Consider the following 25120-nt stretch of genomic DNA (forward strand, 5'->3'; position numbering starts at 1 on the left):
GTAAGTTATCTTTAAAAAACAAAAATAAAAATTTCTATCTCAAATCCAGATCCCTCTCTCTCCTTCCTCCTCCTTCTATCCCTCCCACCAAATCTATAAATCTTATCCAAATGTCCACTTGATTCTAAGACAGACACCTCAAATTCAACATGTCCAAAATTAAATTTTACGAGCCTCCAGTACACTTTCAATTTTCTATCACAGTTATGGTATGGCACCAAACACCCAGACTCACGCCAAAAATCAGGGAGCAATGAGCCTCAGCTTCCTCATCTATAAAATGGTAACAGCAATAGCCATCCCATGGAGCTGTTCTGAGAACTTAGTATTTAACACAGGTGAAGTGGTGGCTCCTGGCACATTCTCATCATCTGGGTTTACCCCTCTCCCTTTCTTCACAAAGTACTACTTGTCTGATCTGTATCCTAAGTACAGTTCAAATCAGCCATTTTTCTCTACCATTCTAATTCACAACGCAAACAACCTCCAAAGAATTGTCTTAAACATACTCAGGGGATTCTTTGCTTTTATTTGTTGTTGGGGTTGTTTTCTGTTGTGGCTTTGGTTTTGAGACAGGACCTTTAGGATCCAAGCTGTCCTCAAGTTTTCTACATAGCTGAGGAGGACTTTGAACTTTTACATCTTTGCTTTTCAACAGCAAGCTAGATAGGTAACTGTTCTCTTTTCTTAACCATCTCTCCTCCCACTTCCCCCAGAAGTTTTCCATTACTTTGGTTATAAAGTTAAAGACCTTCAAAACAGGTCTTGTGGCACAGGCATTTAATCCCAACTACTCAAGAGGCTGAGAGATGGGAGAATCACAAGTTGAAGGCCAGCTGAATTTAAGGCCAGTCTGGGTAACTAAGTGAGAGACCCTGTTTCAAAATAAAGCTGAAAAACAACAAGAACAACAAAAAAATGAGCAGGTGGGTGTGGCAGGATCTAGGGAGCTAGCTCAATGGTGGAGTGTTAGCTTAGCATGTGTTGCTTAACATGTGCAAGGCACTGATTCAATCCTCAGTACATGGGGGTAAAGAAAAGCTTCATCAAGGGGCTAGGAAGATGGCTCCATCAGTAGGTGTTTGCCATGTGAGCATGAGGACCTGAATTAAGATCCCTTGCACCCACAAAAACAAGCCAGGCACAGCAGTATGCATCTGTAATCCCAACACTGGGAAGGGAGACAGGATTCCTGAGGCTTGCTGGCCATCCAGTCTAGCTGAATCAGTAAGCTCCAAGTTCAGTGAGACCCTGTCTCAAAAGAATAAGATGGGGAGCAATTAAGACACACACACACCCACCCACCCCTGTACCAGCAAACACAAACATGTACACAGACTCAAAACCGCTCAAAAAAAACTCAAAATGTTCTTGCTGACCAGCATCCCCCACTTTGATCTGTCTCCTCCTGCCTCAGTATCATCCTAAGGAAGGAGATTATAGATTAGAGACATGCCATCATACTCAACTCTTCAGTTCCTGCAAGGCCACTCCATTTTCTCAACATCAGGCTCCTAACACAAGCCTCTTCTCTCCCTACACACACACACACACACACACACACACACACACACACACACACCACAGCTATCCCTTTATGCCTTCCACTATAAATTTGCCATTCTTCTCTTGTAATTTTAAATTATTTAGTGCCACATCCCTGCCCACAGTATAAATTCCATGAGGACAGGTACCATCTGTTTCTTCCTCACTTTTATCACCCAGCCCTTCCAGATTCTGTTAATGTAATATAAACACAATATTTGCTGGAAGAAAAATTTGACTCCTGCCTACCAACTGCATTATCTACAACTCTCTAATATAAACTGTAGTATTTTCAAATGCTTGGCTTTGGTTTTGTTTTCTTTACATACCCTTCTCTTTTGATTGCATGGTTCTTAAGATATGGGTGAAGTCTCCATTCCAACTCACATAGTACAGTTTTAAGAGTCATAAGGAAATAAACATACAATTAGAAAGGAAGGAAACGTGACAAAGGATGTTACAAAACATGAAAAAGCATTGTGTAGGGGCAGGAGCAGAAGTCAGAGATAGTGTCTGCCTAGCACAGGGCCTTTGATTTGATCCCAGGCACTGCATATAAAGGAGAGAGGCAGGGGAGCAAAATGTGTGCACTTCTTTGTGCCTGATTATAGCTTAAAACTATCTGCACTGTAGTCAGCTGCAAAGAAGAAATGTATCTTCAACCTTCAATTACTTTTTTTTTTCTTTTCAAGTCAGGGTTTCTCTGTGTAACAGCCCTGGCTGTCCTGGAACTTCACTCTGTAGACCAGGCTGGCCTTGAATTCACAGAGATCCACCTGCCTCTGCCTCCTGAGTGCTGGGATTAAAGGCGTGTGTCACCACTGCCCCGCTATAACCTTCAATTTCTAAAATGTGGTTTGGATTTACTTTAAGCAAGAATTTCCATAATTTATATGAACCTCAAAGAGGAAAAAGAAGCGCGTCGGTCCTCAGCTTGGGGGCGGGGCACAAATTAAAAGCTAAGGCCAGTGCACTTCAATTTACGAGCTGCTCATGAATATACAAAGCATTTTGGCCTACCAACATCACCAATGTAAAACTGAATATAATAAAGTCTTGGGGCTGGAGAGATGGCTCAATAGTTAAGAGCACTGATGATTCTTCCAGAGGACCTGGGTTCAATTCCCAGCACCCACATGGGGGCTCACAACTGTCTGTAACTCCACTTCCAGGGGATATGACACCCTCACACAGACAGACATGCAGGCAAAACACCAATGCACAGAAAATAAATAAATCTTTTTTAAAAAAATCTAAAAAACAAACAAAACAAAACTGAAACAAAGTAGTTCCTTTACAAAATTTGCCTATTAAAATATATGCAAAGTATTACTTGCCATCATAAAATTGAGCCAAACTTAAAAAATAAATCTTCCAAATTTGTTTTCCTTATTGAATATAAATTTAACAATTCATCCGAAAACATGGAGCACAGTACTAATGTAACTAAAAGTAGTGACAATTTTTAATATAAAATTTACAGTTTGCAGCGGCTATAGAAGGGTGGAGGATCACGGGCCAGTGGTGGTACATACTTGTAATCCTAGCACTTTAGATGGTTGGAACAGGAGGATCAGAAGCTGAAGGCCAGCCTTGGTTACAGTGTGTGAGACCAGCCTAGTCTTTATGACCCTACCTCATATAAACAAAAACAAGGGGTTAGGGATTTAGCTCAGTGGTAGAGAGCACTTGCCTAGCAAGCACAAAGCCCTGGGTTCGGTCCTCAGCTTTGGAAAAAAACAAAATAAAACAAAATGACAAGGTCATAAAGTAATTATTGGAAAGAATTCATGAAATACTTGTTTGTTTATTGTTTGAGTTTTGTTTTTTCCGAGACAGGGTTTCTCTGTGTACCTTTGCGCCTGTCCTGGAACTCACTCTGTAGCCCAGGCTGGCCTGGAACTCACAGAGATCCACCTGGCTCTGCCTCCCCAGCAGGGCTATTGTTTGAGTTTTTAAAGACAGTTTCTTACTGAGCCCAGGCTAGCCTCAAATTTACTATGTAGCTGAGGATGACCTTGAACTCCTTCTCCTCCTCCCTCTCCCTTCTAAGTGCAGGAATTACAGGCATGCACCACCACTCTCGGTCAATATTTTTATAGTGTTTATAACTAGACAGTCTTTAAAAATACATTTACCAGAGTGATGTTTGTTGTGATCTGTTTTTGCTCTTTTACTCTTTTGGGGGGCCGCCACCCAACTACCAAAAAAATAACACATGGAGGCTTATTCTTTGTTATAAAAGCCTGGCCTTAGCTTGGCCTGTTGCCAGCCAGCTTTCCTTAACTTTAAATTATCCCACCTATCTTTGGCCTCTGGGCTTTTACCTTTCTCTATGTTTGTATACCTTTCTTTCTTACTCCGTTGCTGGTTGCATATCTGGGTGGCTGGCCCCTGAAGTCCTGCTCCTTCTCTGGCTACTTCTCCTTTTCTCCCAGAGTTCTCCTTCTATTCATTCTCTCTGCCTGGCAGCCCTGCCTATCCCTTTCCTGTCTAGCTATTGGCCATTCAGTTCTTTATTAGACCATCAGGTGTTTCAGACAGGCACAGTAACACAGCTTCACAGAGTTAAGCAAATGCAACATAGATAAAAGTAACACCTTAAAATAATATTCCCCAACAGATGTTATTGCCAACGTTTGACCCTATAACAAAATAACAAATATTAATGACTTCAAATTTTCACTCAACACTATTGTGCCCCCTAAAAAAGGGAAAGGAAAGAAAACATGTTCTAGGATATTTTGAATATAACATACTCAGAAAAACACACCTAGTCCATGCAAGGGGAAAAAAAACAAGCAGAATTTCATTAACCTTTCTCACAGGTACATAGTTTAGCACCAGGATTCTTCATGTGGCTGACACTCACTCAGACCTCAGTAATAAGGTGAGAAGAAAACAGAATCAAAATGGCCTAGAGAAATCAACACTGTTATTTATACTCCACTCTGAAATAAGGCTTAAAAAGGTACAGATACCATCCCACAAATCTGCCTTTCCACCAATGGGGATCAATTACTTTCTAGGCAAGACTTCCCAAACAAAAATATGGGACAGAATTAATGACTGTGGGTATTTTACTGTAATATAATGCTCTGTTAAACAAATCACAAATCTTTTCAATGTAAATGAAGATAGCTCCCAATAAAATCAAATACTATTTCCAACTTCCTGAAATATTTCATCTCTTGGCTCCAGCAATGAACAAAGGTTTTTGGTTGGTTGGTTGGTTGGTTTGTTTTTCATTCCAAAATTCACTTTCCAATGACTTAAAGTGATATAATGACAAATTTGCTCCCTGCAATAATCCCAAACTAGGACTAATAGGCAATGACTGTTTAGTACTTGTATTTACTACTCAAAAGAGAACCGTGCCTTGCTGTAATGAAAGGCTTTCAAACATGGCTATTGAAAAGCAAGCATCTCTGCTCCCTGGCATGTACCCCACACTGCAATTACTATAGGCATGTGATCCTGCAACAACTAGAGAATTATAACACTGCATGGAATGGTGGGTACCACAGGCAAGGTAATCATTTTTCAAAGCTTTGGTCCTTTTTTTTTTCTTTGAAGACAGGTTTCACTGTGTAGCCCTGGCTATCCTGAGACTTGCTCTGTAAACCAAACTAGACTCAGAGATGCCCCTGCCTCTGCTTCCCAAGAGCTGGGATTAAAGGCGTGCATAACTTCCATTTCTTCCCATGTACCTACAATAAATCTGTGCTTTTTCTCAGTGTCATCTTTCTTCTCAGACACAGTTTAACACCTGATGACCTAAATAACTAAAACCAATACATACTTCATACTGATTCTTCTCCCAGGTATCTGTCCTGGCTGGCACATGCAGGGAAGTACACATTCTCCAATATACACTCTGACACACATTCTTATCAGCAGATTAGACAGGTATGTGTAAGAGCATGCTTTGTTTATTGTTTTTGTTATTAGTGAGTGTGTATGGCATGATGTGATGGTGAGGTCAGAAAACAACTCTGTGGCATCAGCTCTCTCCTTCCACCACCAGGGATCAGCATCAGGCGGCCAGGCCAGGCATGGACGGAAAGCATTCTTCCCCAATAATACATGGTTTGTAAAAGTAAGACAGGGGTTAGGGAGGTGACTCGGGAAGGAAAGTGCAGTCATGAGGACCTGAGTTCAGATCCGGAGCTCTCACATAAATATGAGGTGCTGGGGTACATGCTGGTGCTAGGGGGCAGAAATTGGTGGATCCCTGGAGCTCTTTGCCCAATTTGAGCACTCCAGTGAGAGATGACCTAGTCTCAAAAAATAAGATGTCTACTAATAAACACACCATCAACCTGGTCTCTACATGGGCGTACATAGGTTTCATTCACCTACACACATAAAAGTAAAATAAAAATTTGAGAAAAAAATTCTTTTGCCAGAAACCTAAATATCTCTCTACCCCATTCAGTTTTCTCCAGCCCTCCTGCACTAGTTACTTAAACAGCCTTATTGGTCTCCCCTAAACTGTACTCTTAAGTACCCTGTCCATGCTTACTTTCCCAATTCACTCTCCACTCCCTAGCTGAAGGGTGCTTTAAAAATGTACATCTGGCCAGGCGGTGGTGGCGCACACCTTTAATCCCAGCACTTGGGAGGCAGAGGCAGGCGGATCTCTGTGAGTTCGAGGCCAGCCTGGGCTATCAAGTGAGTTCCAAGAAAGGCCCAAAGCTACACAGAGAAACCCTGTCTCGAAAAAAACAAAAACAACAACAACAAAAAAAGTACATGTGGAAAAACATTAGACATCTGCCACCTCCCCCATCTAAACCTTCAGGATAAAGCCCCAAGCTCACATTTTTATTACCAGACCTTACAGAGTCTGGCCTATGGCTACTTTTATAGATTTGTTTTATCTACTCTTTTCTCAGAGACTCTCTAAGTTTCGGTGCTTCATTGAGTGGGTGGGCCTTGACTTCTCCAGCTCAAGTTCCTTCACCTGTAATGTGCTTTTCTGAACTGAGAGTCATCTCCCTTCTTAGCCTTTTCTCTCCCTAACATCTACGTATCCTAGGCCCCACCTAAATATCACTTTGGCATGTTAGGGCTTGTTGATTTGTATTTAAAAAATCGACTTTCTCCTTTATTGGGCACATACTAGACTATGTTGATCAGTCTTCCTCACCAGTGGAGAACAATGAGCAAGTAGGTTTTCAGAGAGCCAAGCTTCTTCTATCCTGAGACAACATCAAGTATGGCAGAGTAACAAGATGGAAGAAGCATGGGTCTTTGAGTGACTGTGCAGCAGTGACAGACCTAGAACACCACTTGGACACAGAACATTGACTTTAGGCTGTTATATAAAACAAACATTTTTCCTTCTACTAGATTATTTAGTCAAACAAAAATACTCAGAAGTCTTCCCTAGGGCTACTTTATAGTAGGTCAGACTCCTGATAAATGCTCCCACAGCACATTTGCTACTTTCTTTACAGTTGCACTTATTTAAGTTAGTCCCTTAACAAACATACAGTGAGGACCTGCTGCCTGTCTACCAGAAACTGTTCTAGACACAAGAGACAAAGCGCTATTCAAGATGGATGTGACCTTTTACCTCTTAGTTTACATTTAACTGGGGATAGTTTGTTCTCTCTCCCATAGCACCCCTACAGGAGAGAGAGAGAGAGAGAGAGAGAGAGAGAGAGAGAGAGAGAGAGAGAACGAACTAGTGATAACTATGAAGAAAACAAAATAGAATAGAGATGGCGGTCAAGGAGAGCCTTGTATGGTGCTGGCATTAAACTGAGATCTAAACAACAGGGAAGAACAGTTAGGACACAGATAGGGATACTCTGTGTGGACAGAATGGAAGAATGGAGGAAGCCAGTGTAGGACCCAAGGAGGCAAGTAGGGCTAGTTCACCTAACTTGTGGACTACTCTGGAATTTAAGTATCGCCATTTAGACTTAATTATTTAAAAGTTAACTCTGGGGATGGGGGGAGGCGAGAGTTGGTTCCATGGTTGGCTCACTTGTTGCTCTTGCAACAAGTTCCAGCTCTCAGGTGGTGGCTCACAACCATATACAACTCCAGTTCGGTAGATCTGACCCTCTTCTGATCTCCTCAGGTACTAGGCATACACATGGTACACATACACATTCAAGCAAAACATTGATATACATAAAATAAATAAATCTAAGAAACAAAACATTTTAAAGTTGACTTGTGGTCCAGAGACATAACTGAGCAGATAAAAGTACTTGGTGCACAAGCCTGACTATCTGAGCTTAATCCCCAGAAGCACAGAGGAAGAGAGCTGTCCCTGACAAGTTTAAATTCTATAAGGATGATTCTAACTAGTAGGGTAGTGAGACATTACAGTAGTTTTCCTTTCTTTTCTGTTATCACTAGCCTCCATTATAATGGCTGGCATACAGTATGTGCCAAGCATTTCCTAGCATGACTGACTATAAAGACATCACACTACTGCTTCATACATGAATGTAGGGGAATCTCAGAAATTATTCTGACTGAATTAGAGAAATACATGATGGGACAGAAATTATAGTCTTCTGTCTGTAATAATATATTACTGTACTAAGCATAGTAACACTGAAGCAAAAAAGTAAGCCTGAAACCCTAAAGAACAAACTTGAATCCAAGTTTGCCACCCCTTGGCAGTACTTCCTTCTTTCATATGGGACTGTATATGACAGCCAGTTTCCCAACTGGTATTGCAAAACAGGGTGTGGGAAAGGTGGTGTTAGCTGCCAGGACAGCATCTACAACTCTGTGTACCTTCAGCCATTTCAAAAATGCTCTGATGTTTTGGTAAACTGGCTGTTTTCCCAAGTTTCAATACCTGCTTAGACTGGGTCTGCATAACAAATCTATAATAAGAGAACAAAAGAAAAGTAGGTCCTTTGTGTTAGCAAAGTGCATTGTTTTTACTATGTATGCAAGAGTTGACAAGGTTTATAAAGTTTGAAATAAGGAAAAATGATAGCACGAAGAGTTTCCAACATAACAGCAAAGTCAAATTAGGCAAGTACAGATCACTCTAAAAGACAAATAATACCAAGTGAAGGAGGCCTGTTGGAATCGGTCAGCAAAGATCCAAAGGAAGCAGGGTTCAAGTAAGGTAACAATGGTTTGGCAGATGGGAGGTAGATGAGGTTCTTTCAAGAAGAATGAGGCGACTTTTGCCAGGATCCAAGGGACATGGAAAATGAGGAACTGTGTAGAGGAAGGAAATGTATTTGACTGGAGAAGAGGTAGAAGAAGAAAAAAAAAGTACTGGACTTTTATAGCTAACAGACTTGAAAAAGAGTCTTTCTAAAATCCTCTAGTTCTAATATGGAAAAAAAGAAACTCAAAAAGGTCAAGTAAGTTTTACAGAGAGCTAATGAGCAAAATGTTGGCAAAGAATTCAGGTCTCCTGGTTCCTTTTCATTAAGCAACAAGGAAAAACATGGTACCAGGTGCCTTTAAAGAATTCAAAGAAATACAATGTTTTATTCAATAACCTTAGAAGGCTGCTGAAGTGATATGCACCCAAAAAGGAAAAGGAAACTATAAAAGGTACTAGCGGGCCAGCAAAATGGCTCAGTGGGTAGGGGCACTTGCTGCTAAGCCTGAAAACATGCGTTCTATCCCCTGGACCCACATGGCAGAGAACCAATTTATGCAAATTGTCCTATTCAGCCACACACACACTTAATAAATAAATGTAACCAAGTATGTACTACAGAAATACATTATGTACACACCACCTGAATTTCTACACTTAAAAAAAAAAGACAAGGTAAAATTAAAGCCAAAAATAGACCCACATTAGGCACCACAAAGTTTCAGTGACACTGACTCAGGACCATCCCTTAAGCTCTGGAGTATGGAGTCAGCCTGGTCAACAGGGCATTAGTAACAAACAAAAAACAAAAAATTAAGAGTTAGTTCAGCTGGGCGGTGGTGGCGCACACCTTTAATCCCAGCACTCAGGTGGCAGAGCCAGGCGGATCTCTGTGAGTTCGAGGCCACCCTGGTCTACAGAGTGAGTTCCAGGACAGGCTCCAAAGCTACATAGAGAAACCCTGTCTGGAAAAACCAAAAAAAGAAAGAGTTCAGGAAAATGATCTTAATAACTTGTGTGCAAAACAGCAAGATTTGTAAGGGAAGAAACTGGAGAGGATCTAGTTGGGGAAGAGGGCTAACAAAACATAGATTGTTGTCACACTGTCAAGAAAAGGGAAGTTGACAGATCAGGCTGCAGGCCGCTCAGGCTTACAAAATTATTCAAATTACAACAGGACCAATTAAATACATAACTAACAAGCTGCACAAGTTCCAAGTAAAAGAAGTCCACAGGCAGGTTTGGCTCACTGATTTCTACCAGCAAACCACTGGTGGATCTGTGCTTATAAAAACAAAAACAGAAGGAAAGAATCCTGTTTTCCAGAGAAATGTGAACTTTGACCTATTTTTTTTCCAGGAGGAAGATCTGGTTTGATTTTAAATCTCATTACTAATCAGCTTGCTCTAAAATCTGTAAAACACAACTGTCCAGTGATCAACTGTCCATGAGGCTATCGAAAACTACTAGCTAACCAGAGCTGACACATACAAGATCGCAGTCACCATTTTTGTCAGATGCTTTACCCGTTTTGTCAGAAGCCTCCGGCTTCAATCTCAAATACTTTACCAAAATATCCTTCAAGCCAAGAAGAGTATTTTAAAGCCTTTAGCATATGGTAACACCGACTCCTAAGGAAACTGCATGCAAATATCCAAAATAACCAGCTGAATAACAAGGATTAGATAAAATGAGTTGTTAGGTTTTTAGTTGTTTTACAGAAAGCTTTCGGCTTTTAAATGAAAAAAAAAAAAAAAAAAAAAAGCTGGCAGTGGTTTGCATTCTCTATAATCTTAACCAAAAAAAAAGAAAAAAAGAAAAAAACCTTACAGACCATGAATCAAAAATAGCTTTACACAAAACGAGCAAAATTGTAGGTTTTGCTGAGGGCATCAGCCACTTAATTTAACCCCACTTCATCTAGAGCAGGAAGCCATGCTGCTGTTCTCATGAGAGTTACTAAGAAACAAGATAAAGGGCGGTCTGGGCAGCAGAGTCTACACTTGAAACTAGTATGTGGCTGCTCTACACTACTGAGACTTACCAATGTGTCACTAAATAGACAAGAATGAGCATCTTATAATGAGTCTCCACAACTGAGTCAGCGGCTACGTAAAAGATTTACTTACTGGAGCGGGGGTGGGGGGGCTGGGGGGGGGGGAGGTTGTCCACCCCACCCCCGCTTCCAGTCCCAGTTCCCATCCCCAAACAGGAAAGAAAGCGCGCCCAGCATAAACACACAGGCCATTGCTCATGGTTCGTCACCACAACAAACTGGAGGTTAGACCAAGGCTCCTGGAGACCAAGTTTCAGGTCTCGGTTGCCAAGCACAAAGGGGACTCTTCCCCACAGAGCTGTTATAGTGTGGGCCCTACCCAAGAATTTTGGGTTGTTTCCACCCTCTCCTTTAACGTTTTTGGGGGCTTTGTTGTTGTTTGGGGATTTTGAAAGTAACGACGAGCTGCAAAAGTTTCTTTTGAAAAAGACCTCTAGCTTTGTCTTGAAAAGATAAACATATAGGTGGGCTGGTCCCCACAAAGCCTCAGCCCCGTCACGAATTACAAACTCAACGATTCCAGAACAGGAGCGAAGAAAACAGGAAAGCTTCCACACCAACCCGACCATCACGATTTCCTCTAGACACGGCTTCCCGGTCCCCAAAGGCACAAATATGCCCGAACTACCGCGACAGGCAGCGGGGTGACATGCACCCGCACAAGCTTCAACGTAGGGAACCTGCCACCGCAGCCAGGGGTCGGGGCGGGCAACCGGAGGGTGGGGAGATGCCCGACGGGCCCCTGTCACCTGAGGACAACAGCACGCCCGGGAGGGAAGTGGCAGGAGGCAGGGGGAGTTGCCCATTTCCCCGGGCACACCGTCGCGTCCCGCCGCTCGCGGCCAGGCAGTGGGGGGGACACGGCGCCCAGGGCCGCGCCGGGGCCTGCCGAAAAGAGGCGCCGGGTGCAAGCCGGCCGCCCAGGGGAGTCCGCGGCCCGCTCGGCCCCACCTCGGGGCGCCCACCCCAGGGCGTCCGGCCCCATCCCCTCGCCCGGCCTGACTCACCGCCGGTGTGTGTAGTTCTCAGCCGCGAGTCGGGGCCGCCGCGAGGAGGCGGCGGAGGAGACGCGATCCGGGGCCCCGCCGCCGGGTCATCATACCCCCCGCACGAGCCGGCCCGGGCCCCGGCCCCCGCCCCCCAGGAGCCGTCCCCGCGCCCGTCCCGCGGCCGGAGCCTCGCCAGCCTCCCGCCTGCCCCGCCGCCCGGCCCCTTCCCGCCGCCGCCGCCGCCTCAGCGCCGCGCGCTCCCGCCTCGGCCTCCCGCTGCCGTCCGGGGCCACGGCCCGGCCCTTCGCTCCGCAGCCGCCGTTGTCGCCAGACTCGACAAGTGGAGCCCCGAGCGACCGCCCTCATCCGGCCGGCCCCGCCTCGCCGGAACCATTCAGCCACCTAGCGCCATGACACCTACTGAGGCGGAAGTGCGGAGGAGCGGACCGGTTGGGATCATTGCTTCGAGCCGTGGGCCGCGGGAGCGGGTGGGCCTCCGTGGGGAGCCAGCGTGGACCGTGTGTGGGGACCGGATCCCTCGCACCCCCCTCCGCTCAGCAGTCTCCGAGGTGGTTTACCGGCCGGCGTCCGGTGGCTGTCGGGTTTCCCGCTGCTGGATGTCATCTCAGCCAGTGTGACATCACCCCAAACCAGTGTGATTCCCCCTACACACACACACACACACACCACACACACCCGCATCCCAGCGATTGGGCAGCGCGGGGAGACACTGACTACCCGAGAAGCCCCTGAGGATGAAGAATTATCTCACTTTTTAGGCTTCAATTGTTCGCTGCCGCGTAGAGCACTTCATAGCAGCATAGGGATTTGAACGCCTCCCGGTACTGAAGCGCACCCATTGCGGTGTGTTAGGAAATAAGAAAACCACTACTCCGAATTCAGCTCCTCAGTGCACCCCCACAAACAAAAATTTTCTTACCTCCACAGAAGGTAGAAAGGCAGAGACTCTGGAAACAGCGCTCTTGGCACAATGTTCTAAGAAAATAGACACTGCAAACTAGGTTATCTTAGCAGACAGTTGCCAACTCAGCCTCAAGAGATTCTGTAGGACTTCAGATATGCCTTCTGCTGTGTAAGATGTTGACTCCTAAAATGGGGAACGTTTTTAAAGACTAGTATTTAAGAGAGTAGGGTGTGATGGTGCACGCCTTTATTCCCAGGACTCAGGAGGCGGAAGCAGGTGGATCTCCGTGAGTTCGAGGCCGGCTGATTTTTTTTTTTAAGGGTGGGGAGGGTCCGGGGGGACTCATGTGTTCCATCTCACAGGTACTAAAGTCAGCAACTGTCTGAATCCAAGAAGAGACTGTCTACCACCATGGATATTTACATGTCCTCTGACAAGAGGAGCAGACCTAGGAAGTCTTCCTATCCGTTATTTTTCTCAGACCTCACTCATTATACAACCTTGATTTCTTTAGATCTTCACCTCACAAAATTTTTCTAGACTATCCTATAATACCTTTTAAGGAAAGTCTTTGAGTTTCTCTTCTTAACACTGGAGCAGAGAAGTTCATTTCCCTGGAGAGCCAGGATTAGCAAAAGCATTCAGTCCCACAGGACAGGTTTGTTTGCTTATTTTCACAGAAACTTCCTTCTTGACTATTTAGAGAACATAAAGTCCTCACATTGGCCTGGCCCTGGAAATATCAAGACAAGAATGAATGAGCAAGCCTGCTTAGTGAGCCAAGAAACTTGAGGCCGGGAATTGAACAGATCCTGCTTTTTAGCAGGATCTAACCATGAATTGCATATTTTGCCCTACTTCAGCAGAACTCTAGGACTGGTTCCTAATTTATGTTATGTCCCTTTTGTGTTTAAAACGTCGCAAATTTTACCAGTAGAGCACCTTCTCTGACAGACTCCTGAAGTCTAACTTGGCGCCATCAACTGCCTGCTTATTTGTACCTTTGTTATAATAATTAGTCTGGCAGGGCGGTGGCGGCAGCGGCACAGCCTTTAATCCCAGCACTCGGGAGGCAGAGCCAGGCGGATCTCTGAGTTCGAGGCCAGCCTGAGCTATAGAGTGAGTTCCAGGAAAATCGCAAAGCTACCCAGAGAAACCCTGTCTCTTAAAAAAAAAAAAAATTTAAAAATTAGTCTCTATTTCCATTGTTCTTAACTCCCTTCCTCAGTCAGTCTCATTCTTCAGGGAACTTTTGTTTGGTTTTGCTTTTGCTTTTTGTTTTTTTCAAGGAAGAGATTCTCTGTGTAGTCATGGCTATCCTGGAACTATGTAAACCAGGCTGGCCTTGAACTCACCGAGATCTGCTTTGCTGGGATTAAAGGTCTGTGCCACTACAGCCCATCTTAGATTTTTTGTTTTGTTTTGTTTGTTTGTTTGTTTGTTTGTTTGTTTTATGATCTTCAGGGGACTTTTAAAAGTCTAGTATTTTTTCCTTGCTAATGTCATTCGCTCATTCATCCAACAAACGGCTTCACGGCAGACACTCCCAAGACATTGGTTCAGATGAAAGGTGAATAAGATACAGGCTTTTCCCTTCCAGAGTTCCAATCTAGTGAGGAAAAATGAATATAAATATACATGACTTGAAAAATGGAGTCAGAGAAGCTCATCTCTGAGCATGTTTTAGTCAACAAAGCTTCAAAGTTTAGTGCATCTGTTACCCATTCAACAAGTCTCTACAGGGCAGCTCCTGTGTGCCAGGCACTGCCAGATGAAACAGCACAGACTATATGCACTAGCTCGCGGTTCAGCTCCCCCAGCTGGATACCGGCTTAGTCAAACAGGCAGACTCAGGTTTTGGGAATTAATGAAGAGCTGTTAGAGGCTTAATCAGAGGACTAATAAGGGGATGGGGCTATTAGAAGTTGGAAGGGCAGAGTAGAGCCTGAGGTCACTTGCAGACAGACCTGATGGCACAGGCCTGCAATCCCAGCCCTTGGGAAGCAGAGGCAGGAAGATCAGGAGTTCAAGGCCAGCCTGGACTACATGAGATGTTGTCTGAATAATTTTTTTTGTTATTTATTTATTTATTTATGAGTAAAACCAAAATGTATTCTTAGCCACGCTCATCCTAGGTTCCCCCCTGCCATATAGCCTCCCTGGTTCTGTGGGTTGAAATCTGATTGTTCTTTGCTTTATATCTAGTACCCACTTATAAGTGAGTACATACCATGTTTGTCCTTCTGAGTCTAGGTTACCTCACTCAGGATGATATTTTCTAGTTCCATCCATTTACCTGAAAATTTCATGCTGTCATTGTTTTTCTCTGCTGAGTAGTACTCCATTGTGTATATGTACCACATTTTCTTAATCCATTCTTCAGTTGAAGGGCATCTAGGTTGTTTCCAGGTTCTGGCTATTACAAATATTGCTGCTATGAACATAGTTGAGCATGTGTCCTTGTGGTATGATTGAGCATTCCTTCGGTATATGCCCAAGAGTGGTATGGCTGGGTTTTGAGGTAGTTCGATTCCCAATTTTCTGAGAAACTGCCATACTGACTTCCACAGTGGTTGTACAAGTTTGCACTCCCACCAACAGTGGAGGAGTGTTCCCTTTGCTCCGCATCCTCTCCAACATTGACTGTCCTTAGTGTTTTTGATCATAGCCATTCTGACAGGTGTAACATGGTATCTCAGAGTCGTTTTGATTTGCATTTCTCTGATGATTAAGGATGTTGAGCATTTCTTTAAATGTCTTTCAGTCATTTGTGATTCTCCTTTGAGAATTCTGAATAATTTTTTTAAAGCCACTTCCCCAGGAGGCAGAGACAAGATAATCTCTGAATTTGAGGCCAGCCTAATGGACATAAAGTCCCAAGCTAGCTAGAGCTACCCAGTGAGATCTAGTCTCAAAATAAAAATCATGGTGGCTTAAGATGATCAAGTTTTATTATTTAACCCATTGGGGAGCTGGGGTGTGAGGATCATTACGCTCCATGACATCATTCAGAGATTCAGGTCCCTTTCAAGCAGATTCTGTAGCTCTGTTGTTTTTAGAGCCTTTCACTTCTCCACCTAACCCTTTATCTGACCACAAAAAGGGAAGGAAGGGGTTGGGGATTTAGCTCAGTGGTAGAGCACTTGCCTAGCAAATGCAAGGCCCTGGGTTCTATCCTCAGCTCAAGAGAAAAAAAAAAAAAAAAAAAGGAAAGGAAGACTGTAGATTGTGTAAGGATTTAAATTTTTTAAGAAAGATTTATTTATTTGGGGCTGAGTGTAGTGACACAGCCTTTAATCCCAGCACTCAGGAGGCAGAGGCAGGTGGATTTCTGTGAGTTGAGGCCAGCCTGGGCTACAGAGTGAGTTCCAAGACAGCCAGAGCCAGTAAAATCCTGCCCCCCACACACACACACAAAAAGTTGCTTTTATGCCTATGCTTTTTTCCTGGGTGTATATATGTGCACCACATGGCCTCAGAGGTTAGAACATGGTATTCGATCTCCTGAAACTGCAGTTACAGATGGTTGTGAGCCACCATGTGGGTGCTGGGGCCAGAACCCTAGTATTCTGTGAGAGCATCTGTGCTTTTAACCTCTAAGCCATTGCTCCAGCCCAGTGTGGGAAGATTTTGTAGGCCTGTGTGCAATAAACATATAAATGCTGCGCACCTTCAGTGATGGGAACTCTAGGATATGGATGTTGCTAATGCAAGGATGTGCTAAGAGATATAATCGAGCCACATGCTCAGGAGAAAGAGATACGACTTTAAAAGGAAAAAAAAATCCAGCCTCTTAACCCAAAGCCCTTTTCTAGCAATATAATCCCAGCACTGTAAGGTAGAAGAAGATCCTTTGATTTTAAGGAGACAAGTCTGCCATCCAGCTCAGAGAGCAGGCTAGTAAAAGCCACCTCTGGGAATTCTCTTTCTCTTTGTCAGTGCAAGATCTGGATGTGGGTATAAGATCCAGCTCTAGCCAGGATAGTCTCCTGGAGAAAATTCTTTTTGCCTGAAAAGATAACACTGGCCAAAACTGGGTATGGTGAATGCATGCTTTTAATCTCAGCACTCAGAAGACAGAGGCAGTCCATTATATCAAGTTCTAGGATAGCCAAGGACTACATAGTGAGACCCTCTCTCTCTCTGTCTCTCTCTTTCTCTCTCTCTCTCTCTTTTTCTTTCTTTTTTTGGTTTTTGAGACAGGGTTTCTCTGTGTAGCTTTACGCCTTTCCTGGATCTCACTCTCTGTAGCCCAGGCTGGCCTCGAACTCACAAAGATCGGCCTGCCTCTGCCTCCTGAGTGCTTGGATTAAAGGCGTGCGCCACCCCCGCCAGGTGAGACCCTGTCTTTAAGTGGAAAAAAAATGAAGAACAATAGCACTGGCCATGCCTGTGTGGTAGATGCCCATAATCCTAGCATTCAGAAGGCAGGAGAATCACCACAGGGTTGAGGCCAGCCTGGTCTATATAGGGGTAGTCAAGCTAGTACAGGCTACAAAGTGAAACCCTGTGTCAAAAATTAAACCACTTTGAGAGGAAAAACTCTTTTTGTCCTGCATCTGTCCACTTTCTGAGAAATTCAGACAGGAGTCTAAAGCTGCCATGAGGAGCAACAGCGACAGCATTTTGGGACAAGAACAGTGGAGTGACTGGGTCGTTGAGCTTCTGAGTAAGCCTAGAACTGCCCCATTTCTAGACTTTCTCTTAACTAAGCCACTGTGAGATACATTTTCTATTTGCAGGGATTTTAGCTTACCTGATAACAGGAGAAAGTCTCTTTAATGTTTTCTAAAAGAAAACGCTGATCTGTGGTGTTGAAAGATTCAGAGAAGTAAAGGAGGATGATGGTGTACCCAGTGGATCTGGCAATTAAATAGACACTACTAATCCTGGTGAGATCAAGCTTAGCAGCACCATGCAGGTAGAAGCAATGTGCTCCCGAAATGATGGTTGTCAGCTGGGAAGGAACTTTTGATCCAACTGCGTGACAGGGTTTATTCTAGGCAATGCCTTTTTCTGCTCTCAGAATGGAAAAAGACTACTTGGGTCTGTGCTATTTACCTTAACTACATCTTAGCAGTCATGAAGAGAACTGGTTTGATTACTTTCTTGGTCACTTACCCCAGGATTAATGAAGACAAGTTTTGATCACTTAATTGGTTTCATGAAGGCCAAATCTAGTATGAATGCTGGGGGTGAGAAGGTATTTTGGTGAACCAGTCCCAGAGAAAATGACAGTTTGACGGAATAGGAGTCTGGGAGAAAGGCATGCCTATGAGATTGAAGTAGAAGGTTGAAATACAAGGAATCAAAAGAAGGGAACATGAAACTGGAGAATGGTGTCCATTGTACAACGTGAATGCACCAAATGCCGCTTTACTGTACACTTTAAAATAGCTAGCTAGTTGTGTGTCATTTCAATTTCACCTCAGTAATAAAAGGAGGGGCAGTGGTGGCCCACACCTTTAATCCCAGCACTTGGGAGGTAGACAGGTGGATCTTCATGAGTTCGAAGCCAGCCTGGTCTATACAGTGAGTTCCAAGACAGCCAGGGCCACAAAGAGAAACCCTGTTTCAAAAAACAAAACAATAGATAGATAGATAGATAGATAGATAGATAGATAGGTAGATAGATGCTAGATGGATAAATAGATAGATAGATAGATAGATGTTAGATAGATAGATAGATAGATAGATAGAAGTTAGATAGATAGATAGATAGATAGATAATGATAAATAAAATGGGGGAAAGGAGGCTTTCAGACTTTGACTGTGCATGAGATTTGTCCCTGGTTTTCTTAATTTTCAGAGGTCAAACCAGAGAGTAGTCCAGGGAAGGGTGAAGTCTTAAATTCTTAGTCCACATTCACTGTGTAGACCCTCCTCCTAATGACTTCTAAATTCCTTACAAAAGCACTACCCTTTCCCTTCCGTCCTATGCCAGCCCTTAACCAAACCAAGGCCACCGTTGTTCTCTCCTTCCCTTGGTCATCACGTTCATTGTTCCATTTCTGCCGGTTCTGCAGTGTCTCACCTTTGCTTTGACCAACTGTCCCAAAGCTTTAGTACCTACCTTCCATCTCTTTCCTTACCATGACTCCAAGCAACACCCCAAACCAAAATTAACATTCTGAGAGGCACACAGGGACCCACCATGGAGAGGCCACTGGATCAGAACAAGGACTGGAATTTTAGTGCTTCTGTATTACTTCCTCTACATCACCCTATACTTCCTACAGTCCCAGAAAGCAAATAGGCCCTCTGAAAGGGTCCCTTCCACAGCACAGTTCCTGACACATGGTTGGTATGTGCTGCTGAGTAAATCACCAAGTGCTTATTCACAGTGCCCAAGCTACTGAAATTCAGCTGACTATAAAACAGAGTTGCTGAGCGGTGGTGCATGTCTCTAATCCCAGCACTTGGAAGGCAGAGGCAGGCAGATCTCTGTGAGTTCAAGTCCAGCCTGATCTACAAAGTGAGTTCCAGGACAGCCAAGAACACAGAGAACCCTAACTTAAAAACCCTAAGCCTCAAAATAAGGAATTTCCATTGACAATTGAAATTTTAACTTTCTTTTTTTAACTGTTATTTTTGAAAGTCACTTTGAGAGGTAGGGAGATTGTCAGTTTCAGGCTTACCTGGGTTAAGAGATAGTTCCAGGTCAGTCCGGGCTACATAGGGAGACCCTGTCTTGAGAAGTGGAGGGGAGAGAGGAAGATGAGTTCTTTTTAAAGGTGTCCTGTATCTACAACTGCTACCACTGTTCATTTCCAATGATACCCACTGTTTAATCAGAAAGTCTGAGAGATGTGAACCACAAATACTTCACAACTGTAACTGGGGGCCAGTGAGATGGCTCCATGGGTGAAGTGCCTGTTACACAAACATGGTGGACCCTGCCAAGCAAGTACGAAAACCTGAGTTTGGATCCCAAGCTCCCATGTAAAAGAGAGGCGCACCTTAACACCAGCACTGGGGGTTGTGCAGGAAGCAGAAACACACACACACACACACACACACACACACACACACACACACACACTTACCCAGGTGTTGCAGCTCACACTTGGGATCCAAGCACTCAGAAAACAAAAGCAGAGGCAGGAGTGTTTGTTATGTGTTTGAGGCCAGCCTGGGTTATGCAATGAGATCTCATCTTACAAAAAATTTAAAAAGTCACATATCCTAAATGTACTTGTTATTTGTCAATTAACCCTCGATAAGGATTTCTGCAGTCCTATCTTAAGGAAGCAGAGATTAGAGCCTTACAAAGAAGGACTGCAATCTCTCAAGCTCCTTCATTCAGGTCCTCTTCTAAATGGATGTAGAATATTACAACTTGATGAATTAAATGAATAGGCCCAGTACACACGGTTTGACAGGATATATCTTCCCTGATAGTATTGTTTTAAGAGATGGATAGCCCTATGCTACCCAGGCTGGCCTGGAACTCACAGAGGCCCACCTGGCTCTGCCGCCTGAGTGCTGGGATTAAAGGCGTGCACCACCGCCGCCGCCACCGCTGCCGCCGCCGCCGCCACCACCACCTGGCTTGGCCTGGAACTCTTGAGTTCAAGCAGTCTCCCCACCACAGCCAGCAGAGTAATTAGAAAGAAGGGAGCACACAACAGCACCTCCATCTTACTATACTTACAGCTCTCTCTGCTTAGATGCAGATACTCAAGATCAAGAGTTGCATGTTTGGGGGCCTGGAAAGATGGCTCAGTGATTAAGAGCATTGACTGCTCTATCAGAGGACTCAGGTTCAGTTCCCAGCACCCACATGGTGGCTCACAGCTGTCTGTAACTCTAGTTTCAGGGGACCCAACACCCTTACCCAGATACCCAGACACACAAGCAGCAAAACACCAACATACATAAAATTTTAAAAAAATCTTAAAGAGCTGCATTTTTCTATATTCATACTATTAAATTTCATGATCATTCAAATAACTTTAAAATAATATTAAGTACTCTCTAATAAATTGTTTGTTCACTGAAGAATCCTAGTCTTAGCCAGGCATAATGACTCAGACTGATCCCAGGGCTCAGCAGATTGAGGAGGAGGATTGGTGTAAGCTTGAGACTAGCTGGGTTACGGTGTACGATGACTGGGTGTGCAAGGACACTGGCTGCCAAGCCTGAGACCTCAGTCCGGTATCCAGGACTTACATGGTAGAAGGGGAGAACTGATCACCACAAATGGGCTTCCGACTCCACAAGCTTGCCACAGCATGCACATACACAATGCAAAACAATTTTTAAAGGAATCCTAGTCTCTCAGGAAATGTAACCTCTGACCCCAAGCCTATGGTGACTCCCAAGACAGTCAAACGTGCTTTTGCTTGTTTTTAAAAGTTAGGAAAGATGTCTATTGTAGGAAATAGTGTTAATCTATAAACTATTTGTTACTGATAAATTGGCTTGCTCTAGCTGGATGTGGCATTGCAGGAGGTGGTGCTCAGGCAAGAGGATCAGAGTTCTGCCAGGGTACAGAAGAGGATGGATGGATGGATGGATGGATGGATGGATGGATGGATGGGTGGATGGATGGATGGATGGATGGATGGGGGGTGGGGGGTGGGTGGATGGATGGATGGGTGGGGGATGGGTGGGTGGGGGGATGGGTGGGTGGGGGGATGGATGGATGGATGGATGGATGGGTGGGGGGGTGGATGGAGTTAATGTATACTTTTCCGTTGTGAGAGAAAAGGTATGTTCTTGAAGCTGCTTCTGTTAAAGAGGAGACTAACAGATTCACCTCAGGCCTGTGGTCAAGCCTTGTCCTAAACCAAGCAGAACTCACTATCATCTCTCACTACTACAAGAGTTTTCTGGCTTTGTATCCTGCCTTCGTTCTTCTCCCCTCTCCATCTGCTGCTTTAAAAATATATACTTCAGATCATAATGCTCTATTTTAAAGCATCCCATAGCTTATGACATTTAGAAAAGTCCAAACTTCTGGCTTTAACCTATAAGCCACTTCTGAGATCTCCCGCCTCCCTCTCTGAGTTCATCTTTCCTTCTTCCCCCACTTCTTGAGGTTCTTAGGCACGAAGTTCACTACAACCCAGTGGCTTTTGCTGATGGTACCTGCACTCTCTACACAGGTCTTTTTTTCCATAGTGTCCAAGGCCTTGAACATGCTAGGCAGGCACTCTACCACTGAGCTATGACCCGAGCCAGTTCCCAGTTCTTTACCAAGCTGGCTCCTCTTAACCAGGGTCTCAATTCTCACTCCCACAGGGATATCTCCATTGACCAGCTTATCTAAACTGCTTCCCACCACTATTAGGTAGTTGTGTTTATTTTCAGCCCCTATCAATATTTTGTTTAGATGTTTGTTATCTATCTCTTATCTCTCTTTTGGGATGTAAATTCCATGTGGACAGGACATTTTCTGTTCTAACTGCAATGCTTAGAACAGTGACTGATAAATATTTAATAAACATTTGTTGAATGAATTTATGGATATGATTTTTCTCACATGATAGTAGTAAAATATAATACCTGTCAAAACCAAACAAAGCATTCAATCGTTGTTAGTTTCTCTCTTTTTCTTTCTTTCTTTTTTTGGGGGGGTAGTAGTGGAGGGGGTGAGACAGGGTTTCTCTGAGTAGCCTTGGCTCTCCTGGAACTTGCTCTGTAGATCAGGCTGGCCTCAAACTCAGAGATCTGCCTGCCTCTGCCTCCCCAGTACTGGGATTAAAGGTGTGTGTATGCCACCATACCCACCTGGCCATTGTTAATCTCTTGAGAGCCAAGAGCCCTGCTTTATTTCCTGTTTAAAAGAAATGGTATTTGTTGAAGAACAATTGTCTAAAGATGTTTGTGACTTGACACACCTGGGAAGTTAAACCTTGCTGGGCAACAACTTAAGATGAGGGAGCCACATGAGTGTCTGAGCGGAACACTCTAGAGAGGGAGCAAGTGAAATGGGTGCTGCTTCCCACACCGGAGTAACCGCAAAGTTAGTCGGTGAAGATGGCAAGTCACACGGGCCATGCAGAACACTCAAGAAACTTTGACTTCTAAAAAGCCTTTGGAGGCTTTAAACAGAGAACTTGTGGGCCCTGATGCATGCCATGCCTGCTGCAGGGCCAGGACTGTGTGCTTGGGGAGCAGAGAGGAGCAAGGGTGGGGGCAGGGTGACTGCTTAGGAGGCTACCGAGGTGGCTCAGAGAAGACGAAAGGTTTCCTGGACAAAGGTAGTGGGGGAGAGGGTAAAAAGCAGTAAGATTTAGATTGTCCCCAGGCAGAGGTCACAGGATTCGCTGGCAGTGTGGGTGGAGAGGGAAAGAAAAGAGAAAGGACTTTGGCCTGACGGCTGCACAAGCTAAAGCCAGCACCCAGGACAGAGACGGGTGATCTCTGTGAACTGGAGGCCAGCCTGGTGTACAGGACAAGTTTGAGGCTAACAAGGGTTCCACAGAGAGACCATCTAAAACAAAACAAAACACCAGCAATAACAATTCAAGGGATTCTGGAACTAGAGAGATGGCGCAATGGTCAGAGCACGTGTTACTCTTGCAGAGGTCCCCGGGGTCAGTTCCCAGACTCACAGGGCAGCTCACCGTCATCTGTAACTCCAGGTCCAGGGGATCCAGGGCCCTCTACTGCCTCCCATCAGGTACCAAGTACATACATGATACACACACATACATGCTGACAAAACACTTACACATAAAATAATTTTTGATTTATTATACTTATTTATTTACTTTTTTGAGAGAGGGTCTCATATTATGTAGTCCTGGCTGGTTTAAACTCAGAGATCCTCCTGTCTCTGCCTCCTGAGTACTGGGGTTAAAGTTATACACCATCATGCCTGGCCTAAATTTAAAAAAGAATTTTTTAAAAAAGTGTAAGAATAAACTGGACAGTGGTGGCACAGTGGCACCTTTAATCCCAGTACTTGGGAGGCAGAGGCAGGCGAATCTCTGTGAGTTTGAGGCCAGCCTGGTCTACAAAGTGAGTTTCAGGAAAGACGCAAAGCTACACAGAGAAACCCTGTCTCGAAAAACAAAACAAACAAACAAACAAAAAGTATAAGAATAAGAAATAGACCCCACTGGAGAAACATAATGGGATTTGTCAGCAGTGTAGAAGGCCATTTTAATGTATGAGATCATGACATTAACTGGTCATGTTAGCACATGCCTGTTATCCCAGCACTCAAGGGGCTAAGGAAGGAGGATCCTGAGTTTGAGACGAGCCTAAACTGCACGGTGAGATCCTGTATTAAGACAGAAACAGAGGGCTGGAGACATGGCTCAGCGGTTAAGAGCACTGGCTGCTCTTCCAGAGGACCCAGGTTTGATTGCCAGCATCCACATGGTGGCTTACAAGCATGTGAGACTCCAGTTCCAAGAGATCCAAAACCTTCTTCTGGCCTCTAAGGGCACCAGATAGATATATATGTGGCCATAGACACATGAGAAGGCAAAATATCCACACATATAAAATATTAAGAACAATTTTTAAAAATTAAGGAAGAAATAAAGAAGGAAAGGGAGAGGGGAAGGGAGGAGAAAAGGAAAGAAAAATGAGAGGGGAAGGAAGAAAGGAAGAGAGTTTCGAGGCTAGATATGGTGGTGCCCATCTTTACCCTCAGCATTCAGTAGGCTGAGGCAAGAGGACAGCAAGTTCAGGGCCAGCCTGGGTTTCATGGGCAAGACTGGTGTGTGTGTCCCTGTGTACACACAGACATGGAGGCAAGAGGTTGATATCAAATGTTTTCCTCATTCCCCACCCCCCCAGGCAGGGTTTCTCAGTAGTTTTGGTTTCTGTCCTGGATCTCACTCTGTAGACCACCACTGCCCTTTCCTCAATTTTTTGCCATCTTATTTTTGAGACAGGGTTTTCCGCTGAACCTGGAACTAGACTGGGTGGCCAGCAAACCTTGGGAATCTGCCTGTCTCCACCTCCTCAGCACTGAGATTACAGGCACATGCTACCACATTCTACATTACTTGGGTACTGGAGTTCTAACTTAGGTCTTCATGTTTTCAGGTCAGACATTTCACTGACTGAACCATTTTCCAAATTCTTGTTTTAAAATAAAATGAAAATAGCCTGGATGAGTTATTTCTCAAAAAAAAAAAAAAAGTCCAGCTGCTCCAGTGAAGGCATAATAGATAGTATGATTTATCCAGATGTGGCGTCTTTCAAGGCAAGACTGTTTTCATAATACCAAGGAAGTGGTATTATCCTGATGGATCACGGGATACAGTCAAGTAAAGGCAGGAATTAAAGCTTACAGAATTATGAAAGCACAAACACTGGTCATGCAGGTACTTGAGCAAAATCAGCTGGGAGAAAGAATCATTTCAAGTTAAAATTCCAGGTGTAGAACCATTTCTGGTACTGACAGGGTGGGGGAGACAGAGATCAAAGCGTGGGAGCTGAGAAGTCAAGGACGCTGGGCATCTGCGGCACTGACATCAGCCACCATGATGACAGAGGTATGAAGGAGAAGAAAGTTCTGAGTCAGTGACTCCAGCCTTCAC

General features: G+C 44.3%; 1 protein-coding gene across 2 annotated transcripts in view; it reads right to left on the minus strand.

Annotated features, from left to right (window-relative positions):
• The window catches only part of Hipk1 (homeodomain interacting protein kinase 1), a 51157-nt gene extending 39006 nt beyond the window's left edge, over positions 1-12151 (minus strand). Inside the window, exon 1 of one of the 2 annotated variants that reach the window (XM_036189888.1) lies at positions 12108-12151. The gene's annotated coding sequence lies outside the window, so the exon portion shown is untranslated. Of the gene's footprint in view, positions 1-11704; positions 11847-12107 lie in introns of those variants that run through there. The other variant, XM_036189887.1, reaches the window with a different exon arrangement.
• Positions 12152-25120: the final 12969 nt, after the last annotated feature.

The sequence above is a fragment of the Onychomys torridus genome, chromosome 6 (assembly GCF_903995425.1).
Source record: "Onychomys torridus chromosome 6, mOncTor1.1, whole genome shotgun sequence".
Classification (NCBI taxonomy): Eukaryota; Metazoa; Chordata; class Mammalia; order Rodentia; family Cricetidae; genus Onychomys; species Onychomys torridus.